The 12,142-nt window shown below is 44.2% G+C and overlaps 1 protein-coding gene across 10 annotated transcripts in view; it reads left to right on the top strand.

Moving 5' to 3' along the window:
* The window catches only part of arnt2 (aryl-hydrocarbon receptor nuclear translocator 2), a 383,517-nt gene that overhangs the window by 233,444 nt on the left and 137,931 nt on the right, over positions 1-12,142 (top strand). The window lies entirely within an intron of this gene.

Genomic DNA, 12,142 nt, shown 5'->3' with positions numbered 1-12,142 from the left:
CAGAGGATGGGGAGTCTTTGGAACTCTCTTTCCAAGAGACTTGTGGATGTTCAGTTACTAATTGCCTTTAGAACACCAATTGATAGTTTTTGGATCTTAAGGGGTTCATGAGGTTATGTATGGTGAGGACAGGAAAGTGATACTAAGATCGAAGTTCACTGTGATTTTGTTGAGTTGCGGAGAAGGCACAAAGGACTGGATGATCTCTTCTGGTTTTGTCCTTGTGTTATTAAGGAAAAGTGGAAGGGCATCCTTACAAATTAAATGAGTACTTTCAATTTATTAGTGTTTTGTAGTGACCAGTTGAGCGAGAATAATTAATTTTAATGGCTGTGCTAGACTAAAGGCTTTGTGAATCTCACTGTGAGCTGCGGCCAGTTCTGCTCAATGATGGTTTATATTAAGGAGTTCCTAAATGCATGTTCATTTAGTGGTCATGCTTGGTCAATTAGTCATAATGATAATTCTTAGCTGTTAGGATATTTGCTACAAAAAAGAATGTAAGTTTTCATAGCCAACATTTAGTTGTTTTGATTATTGTTTTTGTACTTAAAATGCTTTTCTTCTTACTGAATATAATCTTCATTAATATATCTGCAATTGAATTTTTTGTTTATATTCAGTGGAATTAGGGTTAATGTACCTTGGCCAACTGCTGACTAAAATGGAAAAAAACAGGAAATGATGGTCAAGCAGCATCTTTGAACAGAGAACTAGAGTTAATGTTCTAGATTTCCAGTGTTAGCAGATTTTTACTTTATGTTACAATCCACAATCCATGGGTCTGAATATTCTGTGCCCACGAAGAAGGGCCAAACCCTCCCCCCCCCCCCCCAACAACGGAGGAGAGGGAACTCTGTCTGGCTGCAGTAGAAAATCCTAGCCAGAGTCAATCCACTTAAAGCTGTAGGGTCTAATAACATTCCAACATGCCGTGTCAGGTACTTAGAGACTGTGGAGCCCAGTTATCAGGGTTCTTCAACATCTCTCTGAAATAGTCCTCTGTCCCCACAAGCTTCAAGGCCAACACCATCATCCTGGTGTCCAAAAAGGCAATGGTAATCTGCCTCAACGTATATATCTTAATGAGGACAACAGTAACCTGCCTTAACAACTACTGTTCAGTAGCACTGACTTCAACAATAATGAAGTGCTTTGAGAGACTGATCATGGTTCGCATTAAATCCCATCTATTTATTTACTTAGAAATACTCAGTGGAACAGACTTTCTGGACCCAATGAGCTGTGCCACCCAGCAACCCACCCTTAACCCTAGTCTAATCACAGGTTAATTAACCTACTAAACAGTACATTTTTGGACTGTGGAAGGAAACTGGAGCACCCAGAGGAAATGCACACACTCACAGGAAGAACGCACACCGGCCTGAGTGCTAATAGCATCATACGACTACACTGACTTCTTACTACAAAGGACACTTTCCAGTTTGCTTATCACTCAAATCAGTCTACTGATGATGCCATAGTCTCTGCAGTTCATTCGGTACTAGAAAATGGTGCCTCATACACCAGGATGCTGTTTATCGAATTCAGCTCACTATTTAATATGATCCTCCCTCAGAGGGTGGTAGGGAAAATGGGTCTCTCTGTAACTAGATCTTAGACTTACTGACAGAAAGACCAAAGTCAGTTCATATTCACAGCTACATCTCTAGCCCCAGCACACTGAGCACCAGTACCCCCCAGGGCTGCGTGCTTAGCACTTCTGCTGATGCATGACTGTAGTGCAAGATCCAGTTTAAATTGAATCATCAAGTTTACTGATGACACAACAATCGTTGGCTTTATCCATGGCAATGAGATGGTAAACGGTTCCTCCATGGAGAGAGTTAAGAGCACCAAATTCAGACTTTATTACCTAGTCCGGAACCAGATCAGATGTACCCCAGGCTACTGTGGGGGGTGAGGGAGGAGATTGCTGAGCCTCTGGCACTGATCTTTGCATCATCAATGGGGACAGGAGAGGTTCTTGAGAATTGTAGGATTGTGGATGTTGTTCCATTATTTAAGAAAGGAAGTAGAGATAGCCCAGGAAATTATAGACTAATGAGTCTTACTTCAGTGGTTGCTAAGTTGATGGAGAAGATCCTGAGAGGCAGGATTTATGAACATTTGGAGAGGCATAATATGATTAGGAATAGTCAGCATGGCTTTGTGAAAGGCAGGTTGTGCCTTACAAGTCTGATTGAATTTTTTGAGGATGTGACTAAACACATTGATGAAGGTAGAGCAGTAGATGTAGTGTATATGGATTTCAGCAAGGCATTTGACAAGGTACCCCATGCAAGGCTTATGGAGAAAGTAAAGAGGCATGGGATCCAAGGGGACATTGCTTTGTGGATCCAGAACTGGCTTGCCAACAGAAAGCAAAGAGTGGTTGTAGAGGGGTCATATTCTGGAGGTTGGTCACCAGTGGAGTGCCTCAGGGATCTGTTCTGGGACCCTTACTGTTCGTGGTTCTTTATAAATGACCTGGATGAGGAAGTGAAGGGATGGGTTAGTAAGTTTGCTGATGACACAAAGGTTGGAGGTGTTGTGGATAGTGTGGAGGGCTGTCAGAGGTTACAACGGGACATAGAAACATAGAAAACCTACAGCACAATACAGGCCCTTTGGCCCACAAAGTTTTGCCATACATGTCCCTACCTTAGAACTTACTAGCCTTACCTATAGCCCTCTATTTTACTAAGCTCCATGTACCTATCTAAAAGTCTTTTAAAAGACCCTATCGTATCCAAGTCAAGTCAAGTGGCTTTTTAATTGTCATTTCAACCATAACTGCTGGTACAGTACACAGTAAAAACAAGAAAGTTTTTCAGGACCATGGTGCTACATGAAACAGTACCAAAACACAACTGCACTGAACTATGTGAAAACAGCACAGAAAAAACTACGCTAGAGTACAGACCTACCCAGGACTGCATAAAGTGCACAAAACAGTGCAGGCATTACAATAAATAATAAGCAAGATAATTAGCACAATAGAGGGCAGTAAGTTGGTGTCAGTCCAGGCTCTGGGTATTGAGGAGTCTGATAGCTTGGGGGAAGAAACTGTTACATAGTCTGGTTGTGAGAGCCCGAATGCTCCGGTGCCTTTTCCCAGATGGCAGGAGGGTGAAGAGTTTGTATGAGGGGTGCGTGGGGTCCTTCATAATGCTGTTCGCTTTATGGATGCAGCGTGTAGTGTAAATGTCTATAATGGCGGGAGGAGAGACCCTGATGGTCTTCTCAGCTGACCTCACTATCCGCTGCAGGGTCTTGCGATCCGAGATGGTGCAATTTCTGAACCTGGCAGTGATGCAGCTGCTCAGGATGCTCTTAGTACAACCCCTGTAGAATGTGATGAGGATGGGGGGTGGGAGATGGACTTTCCTCAGCCTTTGCAGAAAGTAAAGATGCTGCTGGGCTTTCTTTGCTATGGAGCTGGTGTTGAGGGACCAGGTGAGATTCTCCGCCAGGTGAACACCAAGAAATTTGGTGCTCTTTACGATTTCTACCGAGGAGCCGTTGATGTTCAGTGGGGAGTTGTCGCTCCGTGCCTCCTGAAGTCAACAACCATCTGTTTTGTTTTGTTCACATTCAGAGACAGGTTTTTGTCTTTGCACCAGTCTGTTAGCTGCTACACCTCCTCTCTGTAAGCTGACTCGTCGTTCTTGCTGATGAGACCCACCACGGTTGTGTCATCGACGAACTTGATGATGTGGTTCGAGCTGTGTGTTGCAGCACAGTCATGGGTCAGCAGAGTGAACAGCAGTGGACTGAGCACACAGCCCTGGGGGGGCCCCCGTACTCAGGATGATGGTGTTGGAGATGCTACCTCCGATCCGGACTAACTGAGTTCTCCCAGTTAGGAAGTCTAGGATCCAGTTGCAGAGGGAAGTGTTCAGGCCCAGTAGGCTCAGCTTTCCAGTCAGTTTCTGAGGGATGATTGTGTTGAATGCTGAACTGAAGTCTATGAACAGCATTCAAACGTATGTGTCTTTTTTGTCCAGGTGGGTTAGGGCCAGGTGGAGGGTGATGGCAATGGCGTCATCTGTTGAGCAGTTGGGACAGTATGCAAACTGCAGTGAGGGGGCCAGCCCTCCACCACCATTGCCGGCAGCCCATTCCACGCACTCACCACTCTCTGAGCAAAATACCTACCCCTGACATCTCCTCTGTACCTGCTCTCCAGCACCTTAAACCTGTGTCCTCTTGTGGCAACCATTTCAGCCCTGGGAATCCACATGATCAATGTCATCATCCTATATGCCTCCATCAGGTCACCTTTCATCCTCCGTCGCTCCAAGGTGAGAAAAGGCCAAGTTCACTCAACCTATTCTCATAAGGCGTGCTCCCCAAACCAGGCAACATCCTTGTAAATCTCCTCTGTACCGTTTCTATGGCTTCCACATCCTTCCTGTAGTGAGGTGACCAGAACTGAGCACAGTACTCCCAAGTGGGGTCTGACCAGGGTACTATATAGCTGCAACATTACCTCTTGGCTCCTAAATTCAATTCCACGATTGATGAAGACCAATATACCGTACGCCTTCTTAACCACAGAGTCAACCTGCACAGCTGCTTTGAGCGTCCTATGGACTCGGACTCCAAGATCCCTCTGATACTCCACACTGCTAAAAGTCTTACCATTAATACTATATTCTGCCATCATATTTGACCTACCAAAATGAACCACTTCACACTTATCTGGGTTGAACTCCATCTGCCACTTCTCAGCCCAGTTTTGCATCCTATCAATGACCTGTTGTAACCTCTGACAGTCCTCCACACTATCCACAACACTTCCAACCTTTGGGTCATCAGCAAACTTACTAACCCATCCCTCCACTTCCTCATCCAGGTCATTTATAAAAATCACGAAGAGTAAGGGTCCTAGAACAGATCCCTGAGGCACTCCACTGGTGACTGACCTCCATGCAGAATATTACCCATCCACAACCACTCTTTGCCTTCTGTGGGCAAGCCAGCTCCGGATCCACAAAGCAATGTCCCCTTGGATCCCATGCCTCTTTACTTTCTCAATAAGCCTTGCATGGGGTACTTTATCAAATGCCTTGCTGAAATCCATATACACTACATCTACTGCTTTTCCTTCATCAGTATGTTTAGTCACATCCTCAAAAATTTCAATCAGGATTGTAAGGCACGACCTGCCCTTGACAAAGCCATGCTGACTACTCCTAATCATATTATACCTCTCCAAATGTTCATAAATCCTGCCTCTCAGGATCTTCTCCATCAACTTACCAACCACTGAGGTAAGACTCAGTAGTCTATAATTTCCTGGGCTATCTCTACTCTCTATCTTGAATAAAGAAACAACATCTGCAACCCTCCAATCCTCCAGAACCTCTCCCACCCCCATTGATGATGAAAAGATCATCACCAGAGGCTCAGCAATCTCCTCCCTCGCCTCCATACGGTAGTCTGGGGTGCATCTCATCCGGTTCCAGTGACTTATCCAACTTGATGCTTTCCAAAACCTCCAGCACATCCTCTTTCTTAATATCTACATGCTCAAGCTTTTCAGTCTGCTGAAAGTCATCACTATAATCACCAAAATCCTTTTCCATAGTGAATACCGAAGTAAAGTATTCATTAAGTATCTCTGCTATTTCCTCCAGTTCCATACACATTTTCCCACTGTCACACTTGATAGGTCCTATTCTTGCACGTCTTATTCTCCTGTTATTCACATACTTGTAGAATGCCATTGGGGTTTTCCTTAATCCTGCCCGCCAAGGCCTTCTCATGGCCCCTTCTGGCTCTCCTAATTTCCTTCTTAAGCTCCTTCCTATTAGCCTTATAATCTTCTAGATCTCTAACATTACCTAGCTCTCCGAACCTTTTGTAAGCGTTTCTTTTCTTCTTGACTAGATTTATTACAGTCTTTGTACACCACGGTTCCTGTACCCTACCATAACTTCCCTGTCTCATTAGAACATATCTATACAGAACTCCACACAAATATCCCCTGAATATTTGCCACATTTCTTCCATACTTTCCCTGAGAACATCTGCTTCCAATTTAAGCCTCCAATTTCCTGCCTGATAGCCTCCTAATTCCCCTTACTCCAATTAAACGCTTTTCTAACTTGTCTGTTCCTATCCCTCCAATGCTATTGTAAAGGAGATGGAATTATGATCACTATCTTCAAGATGCTCTTCCACTGAGAGATCTGACACCTGACCTGGTTCATTTCCCAATACCAAATTAAGTACAGCCTCTCCTCTTGTAGGCTTATCTACATACTGTGTCAAGAAACCTTCCTGAACACACTTAACAAACCCCACCCCATCTAAACCCCATGATCTAGGGAGATGCCAGTCGATAATTGGGAAATTAAAATCTCCCATCACAACAACTCTGTTATTATTACACCTTTCCAGGATCTGTTTCCCTATCTGCTCCTCGATATCCCTGTTACTATTGGGCGGCCTATAAAAAACAGCCAGTAAAGTTATTGACCCCTTCCTGTTCCTAACCTCCACCCACAGAGACTCCATAGACAATCCCTCCATGGCGTCTACCTCTTCTGCAGCCTTGACACTATCTCTGATCAACAGTGCCATGCTCCCACCTCTTTTGCTTCCCTCCCTATCCTTCCTGAAACATCTAAAACCCGGCACTTGAAGTAACCATTCCCGTCCCTGAGCCATCCAAGTCTCTGTAATGGACACCACATCATATCTCCAAGTACCGATCCACACTCTAAGCTCATCTGCTTTGTTCACAACACTGGTTGCGTTAAAATAGACGCATCTCAAACCTTTGGTCTGAGCGCGTCCCTTCTCTATCACCTGCCTATCCTCCCTCTTGCACTGTCTACAAGCTGTCTCTATTTGTAAGCCAACCTCCTCTTCCCCAGTCTCTTCAGTTCAGTTCCCACCCCCCAACAATTCTAGTTTAAACTCTCCCAGTAGCCTTAGCAAACCTCCCTGCCAGGATATTGGTCCCCCTGGGATTCAAGTGCAACCCGTCCTTTTTATACAGGTCACACTTGCCCCAAAAGAGGTCCCAATGATCTGGAAATCTGAATCCCTGTCCAATCCCTCAGCCACGCATTTATCCTCCATCTCATCCTATTCTCACTGTCACATGGCACAGGCAGTTTTCCTGAGATTACAACCTTTGCAGTCCTGCTTCTCAACTTCCTTCCTAACTTCCTGTAGTCCTTTTTCAGGACCTCTTCCCTATTCCTACCTATGTCATTGCTACCAATATGTACCACGACCTCTGGCTTTTCTCCCTCCCACCGCAGGATATCTTGGATGCGATCCGAAACATCCTGGCACCTGGGAGGCAAACTACCATCCAAGTTTCTTTCCTGCATCCACAGAATTGCCTGTCTGACCCCCTAGCTATCCCCTAAGTAGTGTTAGAGTCCCCTAACACTACTGCCTTTCTCTTCCTTTCCCTATCCTTCTGAGCCAGTGTCAGACTCTGTGCCAGAGGCACGGCCATTGCCACTTCCCCCAGGTAGGTTGTCCCCCCCCAACAGTACTCAAACAGGAGTACTTATTCTCAAGGGGTACTCTCTAGTACCTGACTCTTCCCCTTCCCCCTCCTGACTGTGACCCACCTGTCTGTCTCCCGTGGCCCCGGTGTGACCACCTGCCTATAACTCCTTTCTATCACCTCCTTACTCTCCCTGACCATTGAACTGCATCTCCCGTTCCCTAACTCGGTCCCTCAGGAGCTGCAGCTCAATACACCTGGGACATTGATAGGATGCAAAACTGGGCTAAGAACTGGCCGATGGAGTTCAACCCAGATAAGTGTGAGGTGGTTCATTTTGGTAGGTCAAATATGATGACAGAATATAGTATTAATGGTAAGACTCTTGGCAGTGTGGAGGATCAGAGGGATCTTGGGGTCTGAGTCCATAGGACAGTCAAAGCTGCTGCGCACGTTGACTCTGTGGTTAAGAAGGCATACGGTGCATTGACCTTCATCATTTCTGGGATTGAGTTTAGGAGCCGGGAGGTAATGTTGCGGCTATATAGGACCCTGGTCAGACCCCACTTGGAGTACTGTGCTCAGTTCTGGTCGCCTCACTATAGGAAGGATGTGCAGAGGAGATTTACAAGGATGTTGCCTGGATTGCGGAGCATGCCTTATGAGAATAGGTTGAGTGAACTCAGCCTTTTTTACTTGGAGCAACAGAGGATGAGAGGAGACCTGATAGAGGTGTATAAGATGATGAGAGACATTGATCGTGTGGATAGTCAGAGGCTTTTTCCCAGAGGTGGAATGGCTAGCACGAGAAGGCACAGTTTTAAGGTGCTTGGAAGTAGGTAAAGAGGAGATGTCAGGTGTAAGTTTTTTTACACAGAGACTGGTGAGTGCATGGAATGGGCTTCAAGCGACGGTGGTGGAGGTAGATACAATAAGGTATTTAAGAGACTCCTGGACATGCACATGGAGCTCAGAAAAATAGAGGGCTATGGGTGACCCTAGGTAATTTCTAAGGTAAGGACATGTTCGGCACAGCTTTGTGGGCCGAAGCACCTGTATTGTGCTGTAGGTTTTCTATGTTTTCTCTGATCCCTCAACACCGTGTCAAGAAAGCACAGCAGAATCTTCACTTCCTGAGGAGATTGAGACGAGTGAGCCCCCACGCCTATTCTAACTCATTTTTACAGGACCACCATTGAGTGTCCTAACCAACTGCATCACCATCTGGTACAGGATTGCAAAGTATCTGACTGCAAAACCTAACAAAAGATTGTGAGGACTGCTGAGAGGATCATTGAGGCCTCCCTTCAACCCATCCATCCAACAATATCTTTGACCCACTATCACTTGGCAGGAGTTACCTTAGTATTAGGACAATTAGGGTGGGAAATGGCTTCTTTTGTGTACTGTTTGGCAGTATACACGTATATGGTTGAATGATCTTGAACTTGAAGCAGGTACAGAGGGCTATATAACCTGCTTTTGCGAGCACAAATGTTCTTACGAGTCAACTAGTCTATTGCAGGTTTTCAGATATTGTATCTTTGAGGATAGATACCCGACATCCAAACTGTTTGCAATATTCACTGTCTGAAATCATTTGAGTAATGTTTATGTAATTGAGTATCTTAACCAAAGACGTTCAGGAAAGCTGTGGTGGAGGAAAAAATTGTTCTGAAAATTCAATTGCCAGTTTCTATGGTGAGCAAATACACTCTGACGTTCCAGATTTCCTTTTGTTCAATTGCCTTGTGAACTTGTTTCCTGGCATGTCATTTGGTAGTGGAGATGAGTGCTTTCCCGTGGTGAACACTCCCTTCCTCAAGAGATCATTGGTGAAAATAAGGTCAGCTGTTGACCCACATTCTGTTTTCTATTATACAGCTCTGTGTTTTTCCATTAGTCAAATTTGGATGCTGTCCTACTGAGGTTTCAGTATTGAGAAAGCTCACTTCCTGTTCTCTGCGCTGCTGATCAGTGACTGTTCATTAACTCTGACCAGCTGGACCTTTTACACCTGCTCTAAGAAAATCCTTTATTCCTAAACTACAGCACAGTTAAACATGCAGATAAAAGGGATCACATCAGGCAAGTGTTTGGTGTTGCCAATAAGGGGAGCATTTGTTCCCCGTCTCCAGTTGTCCTTGGGAAGTTGATGGTGAGTCAACTTGAAACACTGAAGATTTTCTGATAAAGCTGCTCTCTCAGTTCTGAAAGGGAGGTAATACCAACATTTATATCCAGTGAGAATGAAGAAATGGAAATCTATTTCAAAGGCAGAATGCTGGGATCTCGAGAAAATTGAGATGGATTTCCTCTTCCTGGACCTTCTAACTGAACTTGATTGCAAGTACTTCAGGCTACTGCATCTACTTGGAAGTACTAAAATAAGAACAGAAAATACTAAATGTAATTGGTAAATCTAGTTGCATTTGTGGAGAGAAAGAGACAGCAAATCAGTGAATCTTCATCAAAGCTGGGAAAGTGAGGAAACAAACTTGTCTGAAGTTGCTAAGACTGGGAGGGATAAGGAGCATAAAGTGAATATCTGTGAGAGCAATGAGACACAAGTTGTCCAGGTGACACAGCTGCTTTCAATGCCATATAGGGATAGATGTTGGCTAATCACACTGTCCATGGGAACATCATTAGAGGGAGATGAATTGCAGATGAATTCTTGTCAGCTTGAACCAGTTTAGTCATTCTCCTCTGACCTTTCTCATTAACAAGGAGTTTTTGCCCACGGAAATGCCACTCACTGGATTTTTTTTTTCTTTGTGCACCATTCTCTATGAGCTCTAGAGACTGTTGAGTGTGAAAGTCCCAAGAAGCCAGTGGTTTCTGAGGTACTCAAACAAATCCATCTGGTATCAACAATCATTACACAGTCAAAGTCACTTAGATCACATTTCTTCCTCATTCTGATGCTTGGTCTGTACAACAGCTGAACCTCTTGACTGTGTATGTGTTTATACTTGAGTTTCAACACATGATTAGCTGATTAGATATTTGCATGAATGAGCAGGTTGTACAGGTGTACCAAATGAAGTGGCCACTGAGTGTATTGGATTTTCCACTTCTGGCACCTTGCTCTTGGAGCCTGCTCCTCTCCTTCGTTCGCGCTTAGATGTGACAGGGCTACAGAGTTGCCATTAAGTTATTACATCGCGTGTGAATGTGATTAGCCTGTCAGTTGGGTGATTTTGAAGAAAAGCACTCATGGTGTCCTGTATTGCAACTTTGGCTCATGATTCTTAGCTTCCAATGGGTCTAAGAGCTGCTGCTTGAAAAGAGCTCAGAATTTATTGGAATTGCAAATGGAAGCTCTAACATATCAAATCAGATTAGTGGCACAATCACATCCAGACACTGAGAAGTGAAAAGTTACCTTATAACCTATAGAGCCATGAAATTATGATGCACTATGCACCACAACCTAGATGCTCCCCACTGGTTCAACAACCGTATGATCTGGTATGACACCTAAAAAAAAACTTAAAGCCAGGAACTGAGAGAAGTGTTACCTGAAATTGTAGATTTCAGTGCTTAATCGAAAGGCTGGCATAGTGTTTGTTAAGTAGAAGATAAGATTTTTACCTCTAGTTTACATTGGGCCTCACTATATCTGTGGAGGAGGCCACACACAGATGTCAGAATGGGAGTGGGACTGAGAATTAAAATGACATGGAATAGGAAACTCGGGATCATTCCCACAGATTGAGCTTCTTAATCCATATAGTCTTTTGCCTAGCACCTCATTCCTCCCCACAGTTCAGCCTTGAGAAGGGTAAACCTCCACTCTCCTACCCCCTTCCTTCAAAGGAAGGGTCACTCCCAACATTTTGCTTTGTTTCCAGGTTCCATCATCTGCAGTGTTGGAATCTCAATTTGTTGTTTCTGTCCTGAAGCTAGCCCCTGTTTCTAGGTCTCTCCTCAAAAGGGACTATTTTTCAAGTATTTAACTTGTCTCTCTGAACCTTATATGTTTAATAAGATCACCTCTTACTGTTCTAAGCATCAATGAATAGAAGCCCAGCCTACTGAACCTTTCCTCATGCCAACAATTAGCCTAGTGAGCTTTCTCTGAACTCCTCCAATGATAATCTATCACTTCTATAAATAAGGAAACAAAGTCTGAATGCAGTGTTCCAGTTGTGATCTCAACAATTGTACGTGTTGATTTGACCACAGCATCTGCATGTACTTTGTGATCGTAACAATGCTTTTTTTCTAATTTATTTATTTAGAGATACAGTTTAAAACAGCCCTTTGAAACACACTGCCCAGCAGCCCCTGATTTAGCCATAGTCTAATCACGGGACAATTTACAATGACCAATTAACCTACCGACCAGTACCTCTTTGGACTGTGGGTGGAAACCAGAGCACCCAGAGGAAATCCATGCGGTCACAGGGGGAAAGTACAGACTCCTTACAGGCAGCAATGGGAATTGAATCCAGGTCACCTGTAATGTTACTACCATGCTGCACCGTTTTTATACCCCATTTATTATCAGTGAAGGCCAACATTCCATTTCCCTTAGTTATTGTATCCAGTTGCTCCCTATCCTCCCCACACAAGTGGGTAATCTCACTCCTCTACATTGACAGATTTTTTTTTTACCATTTATTTAACCTTTCCCTGTCCTCTTTGCAAACTCCC

The sequence above is a fragment of the Hemitrygon akajei genome, chromosome 30 (genome assembly GCF_048418815.1).
Source record: "Hemitrygon akajei chromosome 30, sHemAka1.3, whole genome shotgun sequence".
Lineage (NCBI taxonomy): Eukaryota > Metazoa > Chordata > Chondrichthyes > Myliobatiformes > Dasyatidae > Hemitrygon > Hemitrygon akajei.
Note: the sequence above shows the minus strand (reverse complement) of the source record. Positions and strands in the feature narration are given on the sequence as shown.